Consider the following 20,406-nt stretch of genomic DNA (forward strand, 5'->3'; position numbering starts at 1 on the left):
TCCAGGAAGTACAAGACTGCATATACATTGTACAGATATATTTTGAAAAGCAGTGTGTTTTCCAAACAAAACATAAAGCATACAAAATACAAGAATAAACGTATGAAGGTCTAGTATAATTATGGTGATAACAACACTCACCCTGAAAATATATGCTTCCAGTACAGCCTTTTCTGTATTTATCTGCAGAAGAATGATAGCATGGTGCAGAGGTGAGTAAGGGCATCTAATCTACCCAGGCCCCCCATAAATGCTTTAATTTAATGAGTCTGGTTGCATTCACTCACCTTCATCTCAAACTGTGCTGAAAGCTTTTCCTTCCAGTGTGTGGAAAGCATCTTATAGTGTTAAGCTTGCTGTCTCCCATCCCCTTGGAATGTGCAGCAAGCTTATTAGGAATGTTTTATATCACAAATTAAGTCAGTTAGGAAAAAAACACCATTGTCACATCCCAGCAATGATGCTGACAATAACAGATAGTGCCATAAAGCTGAACAAAAGAACACTGGTGGCTTCTACAGCTGTCAGGAAAGATCCCCATCTTACTAGCTTTCTGCCCTGTCTGACTGTCAATTTTAGTAGCATTAAATCACTGTGCAGCCATTTTAAACATTCTGCATGCTTTCAACAGACCTGCAGAAAACCCAAACACATATTCACTCCAGCCTGATGAAGAGTATAAGCAGAAAGTGGTCTGACCCTAGGAGGTATTTCCACTTGCCCTTTTGCCCTTGATGCCTAGAAGACATTCTTTCAATGACAGCAGAAGCAGCATGGATGAAGGAAGGAGGAGGCTGAATTCACCACAGGAAAATCGCCCTCTGTCTGACAAGTGTCTTCACAGATTCTTTCAGCCTTTCAACCGTTCAGCAAAGAGTTGCAGGGTTGGAAACAGCTGAGTCAGCCACAGCTAAATCTGAAATTACAAACTCCAGAGAGGCAGGCTTTATAGCCAAGATAACACCAGGGGCAGTCACTTGAACTGCAGTACTCTTCCTACACCTCCTCCTCGGTTTGTAACACTGACATGTACGTACAGAAGCAACAGAAGAAGTTTTTTAACCCCACTGGCAGAACATAGAGATCTAAAAAGCCTTGTGGTCAGTCAGTAAAAGCGTTTGTTTTATTACCACCTTGTCACAGTCTGACTGATCCTGTAAGCTGCTGTTCCCATTAAAGACTGTGGCCAGTCTTCAGCTCTCATCTGCCTGTTCCACACCTCTCTCCAAAACCTCACCCTTCTTCAAGCCTCTGTGAAATACCAGTTCACTATGCAGGATAGTAATGCCTGTGGGGAACTCCTTGCTTCAGAATGGTTTGGACGCTACAAACTGACATGACCCCAGAAAGCAACCTGTCAACTTTATGGAAGAGAAATCCACAACAGACTGTTCTTCAGAACTTCAGAAACCCTCTGAGTTGCTGAAGGCTAGGAGAGTATTCTGGGAAAGTATTTCTACATCTGTCCCTTTGTATTCTTCCCCATTCATAAGTGACCAGCTACTCCAAAACCATGCTACATGGACCCTTGCTTTGATGGGGGCCAGATGATTTTAATTTCACCTGCGATTTTTCAAATGGTTGCTTACTACTACTGATAAAAACAGAATTAATTGAAGCGAAAACTTTAGGTGTAAACTGTGCCCATGACTAATTATTGTTCCATTTGTCTTCTCTGGCTAGCAATTTATTCATAACACTGTCCTGACTTTTGCTAAGACATGGTCCTTCACAACTTTAGGGTTTGCTTTAGTAATACATATGCCCAGGTTTTTTGGGTTTTTTTGTTTGTTTGTTTGTTTGTTTGTTTTTTAAATACAACTTTGTTTGGTATTTTGCACTTACAAAAGTAAACTGGAAATACTTTGTTCTAATTAACTTTTTCAAATTCTTTTTTTCCAACTCACATTGCCTACAGCAAAATATTACCTTGAAGATCTGAAGAGGCATATCAGAGAAGATATTGACTGAGTTGTTAGCCAGAAGAGAAGATCTCAGTGGGCTGAGAGACTGGGCTTTGATGGAGCTAGCATAATTAATGTGGATATTTCCCTACAGCCCAGGTACTCATTCTTCAGTAAACATCCAGTATGCTGGTAAGGTCTTCACAAATGTTTGGCAGTACTGCAAAAGCAGGGTGTCCCATTAAGTAGAGAAAAGAACGGCACATCTGGAATGCAGTGTCAGTAGTGTTCAGGCTAACAGCAGAAAAATGCCACTTCATTTTTGCTAATCCTTGCTAAATGGATCAGCATGATTCTGTCATAAATTCCCACTAATGTCATACTTTTATGTTAAGTACTCTGAAATGAGTAAGAGTGGGAACACCCCATGACTGAAGAGAATTGTCATTTTAAACAAAAGGAGCACTTGCTGATATCATTCAGCTTTTCCCAGGCAGCTGTGTGACAAACATCACGACAGCAGTGCATGGACCTCTTATATGATAAAAATGGTGGAATGGAGCTTCTAAAATTATTATAGGAATTATTAATGACCCTAATGAGAAGTTATGCTGTTGTAGACTTTTCAAAGACTGGTAATGATCTGTTTATTTGCAGCCTATACAGTTCAATAAATAGAAAAGAATGAAACCAAGTAATCAGCTAACCAATACTTTAACTGCTGTGGGGTCTGGGTTTTGTCCCAGGTTCCTAGAAGCGACAAAGATGCTGGTACAGGAAGGAAGCTATTCCCATATCATTACTGAAACCCAAACTCAGTATGAGCCAAGGTTGTTTCAGGATATCTAGTTATGGCTACACTTCTAGGATCAGCTGAGCAAGGTGTTCTGTTTGACTGGTATCTGGCTCAGCATGACCACTTCAGACTTCAGCATGTAATTGCTATCATAATATAATTATCCAATAAAAATAACATTAAAAATAGTTTAGCTTAGATTGTTTACTATGCTACAATATGTAAAATGACCGGTGCTCTCTCTTCACCTTGTCAGAAAAAATCTGTGAATTCATAACAGTAACTGAAGGTCTGCTGAATGAAGCAGTGCTGATTATTCAGTGAAAATTGATTTTGCTTATTAACAAATCCAAAGAAAATACAAGCTCTGCTTTATAAAACAACTATGATCTCAGAAGTTATACATTAAAACATTAGATTTTGTGCAATTTGCCATCTACCAAGAGAAATAGTAATCTTTTAGGTAACAGTAACAGCAAACACTGTAGCAGCAATGATTTCAATTTTTCTGTTTCAAACTTGAAAACGGCTTGTGCACCTGAAATCCTGAACTTTTTCTGGATATATTGTGGGTATATTGTATTTTCAAGTAAAAGATTTTTCCCTGTAAATCTTGCCTTCCTTATAAGCCTTTATGATATTCACTAACATAACACTGTTCTTGTGGGTTTTAATCTACTTTTCCAGTGCAAAATATCAGGTCAATCACTATATAGTAAATTAGAAAAAGGAAGGCAAAGAAAGGTAGCAAGAATGGGTTATATGTTATCTGGAGTCCCAAAGATAGCATAGATAGATGTCTACATATTCACGTACATGTACACGAAATAGATGTGATTTAACTCCTGAAATCCGGATCCTATGGTCATGAATGGGAAAACAGAAGCCTTAACAGCTAATGGGATCAAACAATTGAATCCAATGAAGTACGAGATTTCAAAACAGAGGCTTTCCTCTGCTCACGTATATATTTCTGTTATTACAAACTGCTAGCAATTATGAAAAACCTTTAGAGGACAATGTAATGATCATACAGAGGGAATTCTCTTTATTTTCTATTCTGCAGAGGGTAAAGCCGACATCAAAACTGACATCTCGGTCTTCAGTTGTTCAATCCTTTGACTTACATTTAGAAAATATAATAACCTATCAGTACCAAAGAGGAGTAATAATGGTGTTTATTTTGCTATTCACAGATGATTTTTGCATGTGCACAAGTGTCTGATGTGCTTTTTATTTTTCATTCCTTGGTAGGAATTTTAGAGCATTTCATCACACCACTGGTTTCAATCTCAGCAGAAATACACCAATAAATTACCTGCCTTTAAAGTCTGAGGTATTTGCAGGTGGAACACTACTTATGATTAACTTGCATCAACTGAAAACTTAGGGATTTCTTCCCTGAATAAATTAAGGTATGTGATTGCTAGGGAAGTGAGAGAAACACATTCAAATAAGCACAGGAATAGGAAGGAATGTTCCAAAAGTCCCCAGAGTCCCTTCTCAGTCTACTACAAGCATAAATTTTGAAAAAGAAGAAGAAAACTGCATCAATGTACCTAAAAATACCAATTTGAGTGTAATATGGAAAATATTAATTTGAGTGATAATCATATTGCTCTCTGAATTATTTATGCCTTTCAAATAACATTCTTAAAAAAATGAGCAAAGTTACTTTCAGCAAAGGCCCATATTACTTGCTAAACTGGTAATAGTAGTTTGTGACATAATTGAGTTATTTTTCCTACAGGGAAATAAATATGTATCGCTTTATGTACTTTATATGGTTGAAAATAGATAATGTAACTTCAAGTGTGGGTGTTATTTACTGATTCAAATTCAAATTACCTTGTAAGTGAATTCCTTGTCTTTTTAAGTTAGTTAGCAGTTTACTTAATAACTCACCTAAAGGGACCACAATTTTGAAAAATAAACTTGTATGTATATATGTTTTGGACAATTATACAAACTATTTTATGCTGTAAACCAAATTTGTGTGTGGAAAATACCTTGTTTTCATTGATCTAAATAGAGCTTTTTAACCACATTTATTACGTATGATTCTTCCGTTTAACATACATTTTAGAGTTGCATTCATTATTTACTTTGGCTAGTGTTTTCCATTACCCAAAGTAGGAATTTGTGGTATTATATTTAGTAAAAGATGGGATTTTAAAGATTTTATACTGATCTTCAAACTGGCTTGAAACAGGTCTTTTCAGTATAGGCATATTCTTAAACTTCTGTTTGAATTTGCTTACCATCAGCAGGAGGAATATACATGCAGAATATATTCCTGGATGAAATCTGAAGTATTATTCTTTTGGCTTTTATTTTGCTTTGTTTTAAGCTTATAGCAATAAAATCAGTTCATTACCTGAAGCTATTCTTTACAGCTCATTCTTCTGAAACTAAGTAACATGAATAATAAGTATATTCTATATAGAACTTTAAGCAGGTGAGGAGGGGTTTGCTTTGTGACTATTCTATTGGATTATGTCCTCAGGTACGTTGTTGAAAATTAAATAATACATTGAAAGATGGAGAGTACTAAATAATGCAGGTTTGCAGGGTGTAGCTTTTCTTATGTTAAGTGAGGGAACATTCTTTGAGCAGAAAATTTTAACTAGAAGAAAACCATGTTCGTGTGATAGATAATTTTTCCATTTTAATTTTAGTCAATAAAAACAATTAATTGTTTCCAAATGAGTTATAAAACATGTATTCTAGATCACAAATTCAGGCAGCTGTTTGAAAACCTGTTCATTATGTGTTATATATCAACATGTGACCAAACCGGAAAAGAGAATATATTCTGTTGTGCCAGAGTCAAGTTAAAAAACACTTCTGGGACAATTTAGCTTCTCTACATTTTCATCAGATGGCATCTGATTGCTTAAACATCATTTGTTTAAGACATTTACATTTGCCTGCACTTTCCTGTGAATGTGCCATAGCTCAGGCCTAGTTTGTAACTCAGGTAAAATACAACATCTAGAGACTTAACTCCAGTAATCATTTCTATATTCTTTATTTTCAGATAAACAAAAATGTTCAGTATGGTACCTAAAATACTTTTCTTTTTTTTCTTCTTTTTTTTTTTCTTTTAGAGACATAGAACCTAGCAGTGGTGGTTTGCTGAACCATTATTATATTATTTCTTTGAAGATAACACCTAGAAACTCATCAGAGTGGACTCTCTGTACCTGAAACTAGAGACTCTGCCCCTGTTTTGGGAGATGCACCCCACAGTCCCAGCCTTTGTGCCTGTAAACTGGCTAGCTCATGTCTGCAGGGCAAGTGTGCTCCATGGGGACCTCTTGGAGATCCCTGTGGCCAAGAAATGGGGAGCAGCACTCACCCAGCTGTTGTCCTGATAGTCACCAAGGATGTGTCCTAGGACCACACAGACAGATTAAGGCTGGTGACCACACCTGCTTCAAAGAGCTACATCAGCTATTTCAATAAGAGCAGCAGCAGCAAACATAAAAGGTGAATTGTGAGACACTAGCCAGCACTGTAAGCAGAATCTCGGAGAAACCATTTCTCTTCTTCTAAGCAGGATTCAGAATAGCCATTTTGATTTTATGCAGGCTTTCATAAAATTGTGATACCTTTTAATACAGATGAAATTAAAACCCAGGAACTAGAGCTGAAACCCAAAAGGTGCTCTGCAGGGTTTGTGACACCCATACCAGTAAATTAAAACAGGGCCAGGGCCTCAAGTGTCGAGCCATGAGTTTTGATGTGTATCCACTACCATGCAATCAGACAGCTCCTGGGCATAGTCAAGGGACTAAAACATGCCAGGGATCATTTCAACACTGGCATAAGGCTCTGAAGAGGAGGGGGTTGGCTTTTTTTTTTTTTTTTGGTGTGAGTAGTGGTTTGCAGACTGATTTTGCTATCATGATTTAGCAGTCCTTGAGCCCTAATGCATGCATTCAGTGATGAGCTCCAGCTGCCTAAAGACCAGAACCAGAATCCTGCAGTACTCTGCTCAATTGCCAGTGTCACACATTAAGCCATTTAACTCTTTAGTCCATGTTACTATGTCCCAGCTAACTACCAATATAATCTGAAGTTCAACATTACTGAAATATTGATTACATTTTCTGCAAATGTTTGACTAACCTGTAAGATGCCTCACTGAAATTCACAGCTGGGCCTCAAATTTTATGTTTAAGCTTCTGATGACATTGACACTTCAGCTAGCCAAGACATCTCTTCCAAGTTCTATCTCCTGTTTATGTTTCACAGTTCACCACTTAATTGTTTTAGGGTAACATCTGATTTTCAGTTATTTTTCTCCTATATTTTCCCATTCATCTGGCACAAACTAATACTAAAGATTTCATTCCCATATGCTTTGCTTTATTACTAGGAGGCAAAGATGTTTTGAAATATGTTTACCCAAATCAAGTGTCATAACTTCTAGTCCAATACATAAAAGTCTTCCCACTAGTAATTCAGCAAGTACACATTGCTAGACTATATGGTGTTGTTTGATAAGACAGCAGGAAATAAGCTATTTCCTGATTTAAAGATAGTTTATCTTCTTTGACAGTTTTCACGCCAGTTAAAAATAATATCTTGGAAGATACTGTATTCTCAAATAGAGTACAGATTGTGGTAGGTAGATAAAGTATCTAAATATTATTGATCTCATAACTTTTTCTATGTTCATCAGGGTCAATTTGCAGAAATTAATTCACATGGTAACACACACATCCCAAAGTTAAGCCTTAAAATTAAAAACATTGCTTGTATGGCACTGACATGTTATAGATAATGCCTGCATATGCTGATGATGAATTTTCAAAGTGTCAGAAAACTTTCACCAAAGAAAGGATGGACAAAAATCAGTACAATCTACTGGTCATGGTCATGATCATTATTCCAGGGAATGTCCAGGTGCACAAATGAGCTCATTTATGCAAACTTCCTTTTCAGTCTTCTGTTTCCTACACTCCTCTAAGCACAGTCAAATTAAAAATGACACAGAACTCAAGTATAATGCATTTATTAGAGCACTAAAAAAGTCCAGTGACTGTTAATACAGTTGAATAAATAGGCCCAAATGAATGATTTTCCCCCTCATAAATGTTGCTCCATTTTTTATTCATTAATTACTCTAGATCAGATTAAAACAGCCAATACCAGCAATGTAACCATGTTTTTTTCAGGTTTTTTCAGATCATGAAGCTTCTGAGAGGTTTGCATTAATATGTGGAACATATATTTTCTGGTTTTCTTATGCTGACTTGTATGTACTTACTTGCATTTCAGATGAATCTCTGAATTATTCTGTGCGTGTCTGGTCACAAAGTAGCCATACCTGGCATTCAGTTACTTCATATTTTAAGATAGGTGGAACCTCTACTGCAAGTGGCTAATATCTCTGAATTTTTTATAAAACTTCTGGCACTGCCTGTTCTGCTGTCTTACACAGCTAGAAGCTGCTGGAGTTCGTTAAAGCTGCACTGCAAGATAAATGCAGCTATGCCTTGCATGCTGGAGCACGCAGTTACTTGGTTTCCAGTACATCTGCATGTGTCTTTCTTACTAATGGTGTTGAGACCAAAAGGCACACCAGGTCTCTGGCTTTGAACGGGATTTCATGGACTGCTTTAACATCACTGATGATGCTGAAAAGCTTCCATGTTTTCTGTTGTGAAGACAGCAAAATGTTTCTAGGGAGAAACACTGCGGTAATGCTGCTATTGTCTCTGGCTAAGCAGGTTAAGCATTCACAAGTAACAGAAAATGCATCTTTGTTATGGAACAACTGATTAATGAAAAGTCACAGTGTTTTTTAACATTATTAGGTATACCTATTTATTTATTTATTTATTTATTCATTTATTTATTTATTTATTCATTTATTTATTTATTAGGTGTACCTAATTATTTATATATTTATTTATTATCATTAGGTAAACCTAAACAGTTCTTACAGTTTTTTAGGGCTCAGGATTCATAACTTTCATTGCCATTTCAGATCATAGTACATGAAACTTTTTTGCAGGAGTGTCTTCCACGCTGGGACGCATGGGCAAACAAAATGGGTATGAACTGCATGTCATCCTACTGAGCAAGGAGGACTTTCAGATCTGTTTACAGCCAGTACAGCTAGTAACAGACCCCAACCCTGACCGCCTCAACTACAGTACTGTGGTTCTGAACAAACATGAACACAAGGGACCCAGGTGATCAAGCATGAAGTGCATGAGAAACCTCTATGAGGCTGAGTACAGTTTTCAGAGAGCGTAACAGCTAACGGCTCACAGTTTGGTTCTGAGATAAGGAGATTCATAGCAGTTCCCATACTGCACACAGCTGGGAGATCAGTTTTGTTGTGGTTTCATAGAGATGGCAAAACACAGTCAGACTAGATGCATCAGGAGTCCCCTTGCTCCCTGCTCTGATAGCAGTGAAGGACACACAGGTAGCTGTTTTCCCTAAAAAGCTGTTATTCCTGGAGGCAGGCTACAAAGAGCAGAGCAGCTGTTAGGTCACCCTGCCTCACTGCTGCATGGCTTCAGGGCAGGGGCTATAAAATCAGCTCTTCATCCTGCCTATCTACGTCTTCCCTGAGGTAAGCTGATTCCTCTTAGTCACGTATGTAATATAGGCATGCCTTACCCTGCTGTAAAGCAGTTCCTGATAAAGTCCTATGAAAATCCACACAACAGGTACAATTTTTTTTTTTTTTTTTTTTTTTTTTTTGTAAATAAGGTATTACACAACAGAGTAATAGGCTTTTACCTGTCTTCAAAATCACACTGAGAACATGCTGTGAATCAGGCCACAAATTTAAAGGAAGATCATAAGCAAATGGTACAAAGCACAGAGATGTTGAGTAGATGTTCAAAGTTAGTGTAGCATTTTTGGCCACTGAGTGATGCTGAACCCAACAGTTATTTTTAAAATAGCAAGTTAATTGCTACAAAATACCCACATTCTCCCATTATTCTTAGCACAAGCCATGTACAGTATCACCCAGAGAGGCATTCAGTTAAAGCAGCTTGAGTTTGTCCTCTAGACTTCACCTGGCATTAAGTATTTTTAATGACACATGTTACCACTTGTTTCACTTATTGTTGGTTTTTGACCTGGAATGTTTCTGGCCTACTCTTTGGTGAATTCCTGCAGTTCTTCAAACCTTCTCAGTTATTTTTTTTTTCAGTCATTGAGGAGCTGACATACCAGATCACTGACTACACAAAGTGGTTCCCTATTTCCACTTCATAGTAATTTTTGGATACTGTTTTGACATTGGAGCTTTATGGACATGTTTCAAATTAATTTCCATGGCAGTTTTTCTTCAGTCTCATTAGTATTCATTACTGTTTCTATATTGGTTACTTTTGTTGGTTTTCTCATTATTTTTTGTATTGCTCTTTTCCTAAGTGTATTTTGCTTACATAGATAGATGGGTTTTGGCTGTTCATATTGTATGTCAAGTTATTATGGACAAAACTTTGGTATTTATGACACCTGGCTTTATATAAACGTAAACGTGAATCAACTGGTTTTATTTAATGTGAGGAAAGCCTTCTAGTGCTTTCAGTTTCTTTTCTGAAGTTACACATCCTCAATTTGTCTATTTGTTTCTTTGTAATCTCATGGTTTCTCCTAAATGTTTTTGCATGGACTTGTATCACATTCTTTCTTTCTCAGGCAGGTACAAGTTTGACTAGTAAAGCTGATTCTGAAAATTGCCCAAACTGATATGTTCTTTTCACTATAAACTCTTCCTCAGGTCAATTTTTTTTTTTTCTCTTCATATGAAACTATAATAAAAATTCTGTAGTTAGTCTGTGAAAGAACTTCCCATTAGGAGTAATGAAAATAAAATCTGTCTGGTTTTAAGATGGGTCTTGATTCAACTGCTCTGGGACATATGCACCACTGTTGCCTACACCAGCAGTGGATTCAACTTTATGTCCCATTCTAACCCCCAGCAAGCATTTGATAGCACCTGAATTTTAAATAGTTATTAATTAATTGGTCATGTCCCAGATGTTTGACTCTCTAGTGAAATACATAATCCAAATGCACTGGCAAGCTCTTTGTCTGGGACAATTTCTTACACCACTTTAAGCTAGAAATTTTTTTGGATACTAACCAAGCTATTGGGTTTCTCCACTTACACTCCTAAAGAACTGCCTTTTCTACTTTTTTGTTCCCCTCTTTTTTCCTCTCTCATAGTCAGTTTCAAAATCTGTCCTGACCTCTGTATAGCTTAATTTTATCTATCTAATCTATTTTTCTTATGTATTTTTATTCACATTAAAAAAACCAACCTAGCAACAAAAAACCAAAACCAACACCCAAGCAATCCTACATTCTTAAAAAGAGCACTGGAATCAGATACACTCATCTGTATTTCCTTAATTTCCCTGCTCTTCATCACCCACATGCATTATGACCTTGCTGGTATTTGGTCTGTCAGCTCATTTGGAGAGATGAACTTTTCTGTCTTCTATACAGCAGCTGCTACTTTTTGGCATACTTTTAAATGAGACCCATCAACTGGTGACTATGTAGTTCATAGTTTTCTGAGTTCTCTGCTTTGTGACATCACAGTAATTCTTCGAAAGGTGGGTGGTACTGTTGACGTTTTCTTGAGAAAGGCACAAAGATCTAGAGGTGATCTGTGTAAACTATGGTCATAACTATTTTTTTCTGTCCAGTTAAGAGTCTTTGATTGTATTATCATCCCTGGCTGTATCTTAATGATAGCCTTTGTCTCCCATGACAAAGCTGGTCCAGGAGACAAGGTGTGTACATTTTATCTGTGTTAGGGCCAAAGAAAAACCCAAACAAACACAAAACCAAACAGCAGGGTAATCAAATCCTTAAACTTCAATCTGTGAAAGGCAGTGCAGAAATACAAATGCTTGAATTTCATTGCTTTTTAGTTAAGCATATGCTTAAATATGTCTGGAACATACTACTGATACATTAGGAAGAATAATAAAAAGAAGGTAAATACTTCCAATATTTTATTGAAGAAGCTAGAGATTTTTCTTAGAAAAAACCTGCAAAGTTTATTTTAAGAAATGATACAACAAGGTATTTTTAAATTGTTACGAGGTTTTCTGGTTTGTTCCATATTCACCATTTCTTTCTAACTTAGTTAAACTTCAGGGCCAATGAAGATATTAATTTCATATGCAGTGATTGTCTTGGCACTGAGTTTATAGATCGTCTTCCTCAAAGGGTCCTCTTCCAAATCAGAATTTCAGATGGTTTCACATTAAAGACAGAATTCAAACTGGTGAGTTTTCCCATAATTAACTGTGATAACACAGGGGATTTGGAATGCCCTTTAAAACATAGCTGTAGGCTTGCAGCTGCCTTTCTGGGATGTATTACAGTTTAGTCATTTTAGTGTCTATTATGACTTGACAGACCAAGAAGCACTTTCAGAACATTGACATGTGATATGGCAAAATTCAGTCAACTGAGCAAACATACAATACAACCAGCTCTTCTCAAGCTTTTTAAAAGCCCCAGAAGTCACATTGCTGTTACTAAAGTTTAGCTAAAAGGTTAAGTATTTGAATTTTTCTAGTCATGAATGAGAATTACAAAGATGTAGAAACAGCCAGTCAGCTTCCACTTAGTATTCACAAACTGATGCGCTAAGGTACAGAACAAAGCAGTCTAATTAGTGATTACAGGAAAATGGTTCCTTTGCCTCCCAGCTTCCACCTCCACTGCTTACAACAGATTGTCCTGAGCTTGTGCTTCGGTCTTATCAAATCCAAAAGCACTACCTTCCTCTCTGACTTGTGTTTCCCAATTCAGAATTAATAATATCGTGCAGGATGAACTTGCAATTAAAATGATAGTTGAACTTATTTATTCCATCAAAGAAGCACACAGCTGTAACAGTAAAATCTGCAAATACCATCCACAGGGAGAGCTAGAGTGTAAGTTGAGAATTCATAAGATAACATAAGGAGTTCACACAATGCATTTGGTGCTATTGAAACCAAAGACATCCTGAGCATGAACCTTTCAGAGAATAAAGTGTGTATACTTCCCTGAACTTTGAAGAAGGAACCTCACAAGGTGGTAGCAGGCTGGTAGCAAAACAAAAAACATCAACAATAGAGGGATTAATTGGCCATAACTCACTGCTCCATGAATAGCAGGGGACAGCAACAATGTAGGAATTGCCTTGAGGTTCTTGCTCTAATGATGAACTGTGGAGTAAGTTTCTCTCCTGCATCTTCCTCCCAGGAGTGCTTCATCCTCTCATGCCCCAGGAGGCTGAAAATTCAATGAGTGATAATGCCTGAGTACAGTTTAGAATCACAGGTAACAAAGAGACACATAAACCAAAGCTAACCCTATTTTTTCCGCCTGGTTTTGGTTGCAGTCTTGATCACATGTATTTGGAATTTCTAGGCACAAAACTCTAGGGAGGTCTATGTTTTGTTGCATACACATGTATAGGAATATCAATATTGAGGCAATAATGCCTTCCAGAGTGAGAGGTCAGTCAAACGCATAGAAAAAAGATTCACGAGAATCGGCTGCCTGGGACCTCTAAGGCAGTTTTTCTGACCTGATGTCAGGAGAGGCACTTTCCTCAGTCACTGGGTTAGTGGCTTAAAAGAAGCAATGTCAAGGACTGCTCTGTCCACCTGTCAGTATGACTGTTTTTTTCAAAATCAGGAGGATGTCCTGCATCCTTAAGACCGAACTAGTCTCTGATCTGGAATTAATATTGCTATGTGAAGTGAAAGAAAATAAAATACAGCTAGATACTGTCTCATTCAGGCATTCAATTCTAAACAATATGTAAAATTAGTTTTCCTCTTTATTTTATCTATTTTATTCACTTCAGGCCAACAGTCACAAAAATACTTGTAGGTAGGGTTTCTTTTCTCTTTGTTTGTTGGGGTTTTTTTTGTCTTTTGACTCCCATATACCCTTTTTATTCATTGACATATCATCATAGTCATGATTACTTGCAACCATATACATTTTTTTCTCTGTTGCACATTTTTGTTTCATATTAAAAGTAAGGCTCTCAGCAGAAAAAATAAAAAAGTGATTAAATATTTCCAATATTTATTTGAATAGAGTTACACCTTTTAATGAAAATTTTTATAAAAATTGGACATATGTATGAACAAAAATAGTACTTACAGAATAATGTAGTGGAATGAAGCAGTATTCTGCCTTACAATGTTTGGCAAGTTTATTATTCAAAAAATACCGAAGGAAAATTTACATGAAATAAGCTTTCCAAAACATCATAAGTTGTACTTGCGACAGCTTAAACAAACATTTTTAAGGGATCCATAAAAATAGATTTCTGCCTCCTTCCACTTACAAACCTGGCAAAAATAGCAATCCACATTTCTGTAAACCTTTCTTTAGCTTCAATTTATTATGTGACAAGTTTTGCTTTTTTTTTTTTTTTTTTTTTAAAGGAAAAGAAGAGAAATTGACAAAGCAAAGCATAAACAATAGAAAATGTTGCAATTCTGGATGAATAAGCAGACCAGTTTTTCAAAGGGTCAGACAATTCTGAAACACATTATCCTTTATCGTTCTAATATTCCTTATAATCTATCATCATGACAAACACACAAGCTGTCTTCATTTTTCTGAACTGTGGACATTTTCTGCACCTGGTGAATTCTGGGTCACATCTGAGTCTGTGGAAACCGCAAGCACTACAGAACATGAAATAGGATGGTGGTGTCACAGAGAAGACCAGTAAGAACTTACACAAGATTCAATTATATTTAACATCTGAAAAGTGAAAACATCAGTGGCAAAGATTTTAAATGCAGATAAATGGAACCTATACATTTATACAGAGGAGACTTCTTGGCACAGAGGAGCACAGCCGCACATCTGAAAAAAGCCCCGTGACCTTCTTTGGAGGGACAGTGGGAGTCCCTGTGCCATCTCCAGGTGCACCACTGCTTTTGCCTATAAGTACAGCTGCAATATGCACTGACCACTCTTTGGCTTGACTAAAATGTCAGGCACTCTTTCTCCCTTCACTGTTTTTACCCCTTCCAATCTTATTGATCTTCATATTGTCAAGACACTGTAGGAGAGACGGTGAAAAAGCACTGGTGGAAGAAACAGGGAGTCAGCATGATGGACGGGGACTAGAGAAAGGATTTGAGAAAACATGACAATGGGATTTGAGATGGAAAGATTAAAAGGACAGAGAAGGAAAAAAAAGAATCTTTTATCCTTCAGCGTGCCAGACCTTTCATTCAATTCCCCACTCACCCAGACTTCTTAACAGGATGCTAAAATTCATCTTGCATGACACACCCAATTCATCACAATTTCTCCACAAGCAATTTATTGTCTACTTCACACAATCCACATGCACAGTGAAGATAATTTCACCTAATGGTGGGATTGAATATGATATACGTGCATGCACACGTTCACAAAAATCTGTGCATATGCATGCATGCGCACACACACACATTTGCTCCCTACATTGGCAAACGTATCTCCATTATTATTACTACATATCCCAATGTCAATTTGCATTACAAAAACTTTTATAATTTCATAAAATTAAGCCAGTGCTTTTCATAAATTGGTATCTCAAGTTTCAGCCAAGAATTACTGTTAATTAAAAAGGCATTAATGTGCTAAATATTTTGTCATAGTTCATAAATAGAGTTCTAATTTTCCTTGATGATCTATTTTAATGTCTAAGGAGTTATTTGTTCTCCTATTGTTTCATTTTTTAAAATCTTAAATAAAGATTTTCTAAAGCCATAAAAGCCTTATTCATATAAAGTCTGAAATTTCAGCTTGTTGCTTTGAAGTGTCTATGATCCAGGTATTCAGAACTATTTGAATGTCTTAAAGATGTATCACAGTTTTCAAAAGTATCTGGATAAGTAAGTTTCAACTGAAGCATAAGCTGTCAAGTAGGCAGCTAACACGCTTATGCATTTCTGTCAATCTTATTATCATGATGCTACATGGTTTTGAAATCTAGTCTTCTAATGCTAAATTTATTTTTTAGGGAGAAATCTTCTGAAGGGCAAGCACAACTATAGTACCTGTCTAGAAACCATGAAGATATAATTAATGATTGTGTGATACTCATTCCTTGTCTAAAATAGTTCTTTTAAAATTTATTGCTTTTATTGTTTTTAGAAGCAGCAACTTTACAGATTAGGTTGCATTTTCTTTATTTATTACAAAAACACCCATCACCATGGTGTCAGCCTGCTATGCAGTAAATGATTTAGAAGCTACTAGCAGAGCATTGGTATAAACAAGATTATAGGCGTTTGTCCTCTAAGGTAAATTTTTACAGTATTGATCTATTCTGAATAAAATCAGAATACTTTAATTAAACTGTATGACAATAATATCAATGGCTAATTTGCAGCTGTGGTTTACAAAGTTAAAACAAGATTGATACTCTCAAAGCAAGTCTATTTTACACAGACAGAGGGGTAAGATTTGTCTGGGTTTGGCCATTTATTTCAAAGAAAGGGTTTATGGAATAATCTTGTCGTCTCTCTTAATATTTTAAGGTGTCTTACAGTTCTTTCACCAAGAATGTTGGAAGAGAAGATCTGAAATACAGCAGGGCTATCCTTTTGCTTTAATATTGTTTTTGCTTCCCCCTTTCCCTTTCTCTGACAGAGGAAAAAAATCCATGTTAGTGATGTTTAAGAAATCTAGGGTGACAGACCATGGAGACTACTGAGTTTTTTTCAAAGGCTCTGTCAACAAACAGGTGTTCAAGGCCCCTATTTGAGCAGAAGATCTCCTGCTCTCCTCTGCTAAGTCTACTGTGGTCCTGAGAGACTACCTCTTAAAAGCTTTCTATGCCTCCCTATCAACATGCAAGAAGAAAAAAATACATTTAAAATCAGAGAAAATGGGAAGTTTCTGCAGAGAGAAACTGACTTGGGAAGCCAGAGACTGACTCCAGAGTAAGGAGATAAGGATTAAGACCAATAATATTTGGGAACAATAGCATTTTGGGAGCTGGTGAAGGAAAATATCTAAGATGAAAGCAGCAAGCAATGGTAGAAATGGGAGAAAACAGGAAAAGCAGTGAGTTAAAAGGCTTGACTGGCAGGGAAAGAAATTAGTAAAAGAAGTCTCAAAACAAAGAAATGGGATGAGAAGCTGGAAAGGACATGAAAACTAGTGTAGGGAAGAAGCAGATGGAGCAGGAAAGCAGGCTCAGCTGGGATGAGTAATAAGGTCTTGGGCTCGCTGAAGTACACATACCAGCATATGATGTGTATCCTGGAACACACATCCAGATTCCTACAGTTTACTATTGCCATGCTGTCAGTGATACCTGACAAAAACATGGGCAAATTATGAATGAAGACTCAAGTTGTGTTTCCCATAACTCAGCTGCATAATATGACCAAGTTCTCTATGGCCTGCAAGGATGGCTGAACATGCATGCTGCACTCAGTATCCCCCAGCCCTACTGACATGTCCTTTTGGAGACTAAACAAATCCTTATCCTGCTGATGACTTATTTCTGTGTCACTACAAACCCAAGGAATATGTTTCTAGAGGTTTTGTTTCCATTTTAAGGTTCATAAAAAAACCCAAAAGAGAGGTAAAAATATATTTTAAAAAAGACTAGTAAAGAAGTGCCTATCAAGAAATGGAAGTCAGAGGCAGTGTGGTCTGTGCAAACTTAATACATTTTTTTGTACTCTTGCACTACATACCAGTATCCTGCACCGGCACACAGATGGACCAGACCTGTTGCTGAACAGAACTGTATAATGAACAAAACTGACCTGTAGACCACCACTTTCATCTATTACAGAATTCAGATTGTGCTGTAGTGAACGGAAAAGACTGGTCTTACAAAAACAGTGATAAGAAGCACAAAGATTAAAAATGTGGAAACAAAACCAAAAGATAGTAAATAGAAAATGTATTTATATGAGAAGATAAAGCCATGGGGGTAAAGCAGTGGCTGACATAACTCAATAAAAGAGCAATGAGCTTTTAAAGTATTCAAGAAATAAAGAAATACCATGAATATTTTAACAGAGGACATCATAAAATTGTAAATAATGATGCAGAAAAAAATAGAGCCAATACTTCTGCTCAGAATTTCAAAAGAAGCACAATGCTTTACTAACATCACTTTACAAGGATGCAAATAAATCTATTAATATCTAAGGGGAATGTTAAAGAGAATCTATTAGTATTATGTAGTTTTGCATCAACAGGCCTGTGTAACTTTCACCCACACATTATTAGTAAGTTGGCTGAAGAATTTTCTGGATTTTTCTTAGTATTACATTTAGCATATCAAAGACACTCTAGAGGATTCAGAAAACATTAAGAAAGCTCCAATGGAAAATTGAAGGTAATTATGTCATACTAGGAAAAAACAGAAAAACTAGTACAAAATTAATATTAAGTAAACATTACATGAAAATGATATAATCAATTTCAACTGATACCATCTAAGAGAAATAAAAAATGCTCTTGTAAATTAAATCAGAGTCAGTCTTTTGTGAGATTACAATTTTGGTTGGTGAATTTACTGCACAAATATAAATTTTATGAGGCTTTTGACTCAGCATCTATTATCCCTTAATTAACAAATGAATGATAAGCACTACAACAAAGCATATATTAAAAAAACTAATAATTAGATAAGTGACTAGTTGCAAAAACAACTGGCAATAAAGGATTAATATTAAACAGAGGCTGTTTTTAGAGGAGAGTATGATTTAGAAGTATGTATTATATCAACACAGAAGAAGCCGATGATGGTTACACAGAACTAGTAGACAAGGCTAAGGCCAAGGAAACCAGCTCTGGAACTGAAATACAATGCTTTTTGTACAGAGAAACAAAAAATCCCTTCCTTCTTCACTCCCCACACCCAAAATGCAGCATATATCTACACAGTGAGAAACTATTTGCTGATAGCAGAAAGTCTGAAAAAGAAATTCAGGGTCATTACAGGAAAATAAATAAAAATTAGTTCCTAGCAAAATTTAGAGACAATGTGGGTTAATATAAATCTCGAAGGAACAAGCAAGGAGGAAGAATAATGAAAAGCAGTGGTGATGTTAGGCCTCTAGATAGCACTGGTGAGATTTATACTGGCAAACTGCCTGCTGCTCTGCATACTGCACAAGTTCACTTCTAAAATGTCACTGAAAAAACTGGAGACGATATAGAAAAAAAGCTGCAAAATTATTCTAGGCTGAGGAAAATTCAGGTGAGTGAGGACTTAAAAATATCAGTCCGTTGATGTTATCAGAAAAAAAGACTGGCAGGTAGTTTGATTGCAGTGTATAAGCACTCTCACAAGGAACTAGAGAACTCTTTAATCTAGCAGGGAAGGATGGAAACCAACAGATAGAAAAGGAAGCCAGGCAAATTCAAAATAGGAATAAGATAAAAAAATTAATAGGGTAGGTGATTAACAGCTGGAACTAACTCCCAGAAGGAACGTAGATTGTCTGTTATTTGGTGGTCTTAAATTAAAGCCAGGCACCTTTCCAGAATACGTACCTAGTCTGGAGTCACTGGAAGAAATGTAATGCCCTGCAATATATAGGACATGTGTGACTAGATGATCTAATGGCTTCTTCTGGCCTCAAAACCTGTCAATCAAAGGTAAGGCTGTAAAATATTGCCATACAAAACTGGATCTTAACAAGCCTTCTACCACACGGTATGTATAGATAGTGTTTGGCAAATCAAAAAAAAAAAAAGACATTTGATTCAAAATGTCTATACGCAGTTCCTGGCAGCACGTTACTCCTTGGTCCTTGGATCCTGGTCTTGCAGTCTTTCATACTGACACTTCCCAGCACAACCAGAGTCAGTGAGAACAATGCAGAGAACTTACCAGCATGCCACAGATCACTATCTGAATATCAGCACCTGGGGATTTCAAAGTAATAGATCTTAACTTTTCGTGCCTTTGCTCCTACATGTTAATGTCATGAAGAACATTTTCTCCCATCTAAATACAATGAAAATAAACCAGTCTTCACAAACATTATCGCACTGAATGCCAAAGAAAACCCTTTGAGAAAACTAGTGATTTTTGTACTCACAGAAAAGTTTAGATAGATTTCAGTAAGATATGAACGTGTATGTTAGAGAAAAACAGTTTAATGACTGAAAAGTCTTTCAGTTTGTTTATAGATGACTTCATTCAATGAACAAGGCAAAGAATCTATGGATATCGTACAGTTACAAAAGACTGTATTAAATATATGCCCAAATGCACCCCAAAAAATGATGTTGCATAACTTCACAGTATTTTTTTTATTTGTTAGTAACACAGCCCCGTCTTTGGTAGATTTCACACTGCCCTGGTCATAACTGATGAAGTGGTCTCTTCTCCAATTCTTCACAAGTGATAAGAAAGTCAGAAAGACAGAAATATTAAATGGAACCAATTATGCTGTCTGGGACAAAATGTGGTCTAACTACTCCCAATACAGCAGCATAACTAGATAAAAATTACAGAACTTGGAGTACCAGATGGAACAATAACATAGTACCTAATGACCTATCCAACTGACAGTGTAGTTTGAGAAACCTCTGAGCCTCCCTGCTCTGGGATACACAGCAGTAGATAAGGACAAGGCTCAAGGAGGCACCAGCTAACTCTTATAGTGCTGTAAGCTTCAAAGCAGGGAATAGAAATGCAAGCCCACC

The sequence above is a fragment of the Falco biarmicus genome, chromosome Z (genome assembly GCF_023638135.1).
Source record: "Falco biarmicus isolate bFalBia1 chromosome Z, bFalBia1.pri, whole genome shotgun sequence".
Classification (NCBI taxonomy): domain Eukaryota; kingdom Metazoa; phylum Chordata; class Aves; order Falconiformes; family Falconidae; genus Falco; species Falco biarmicus.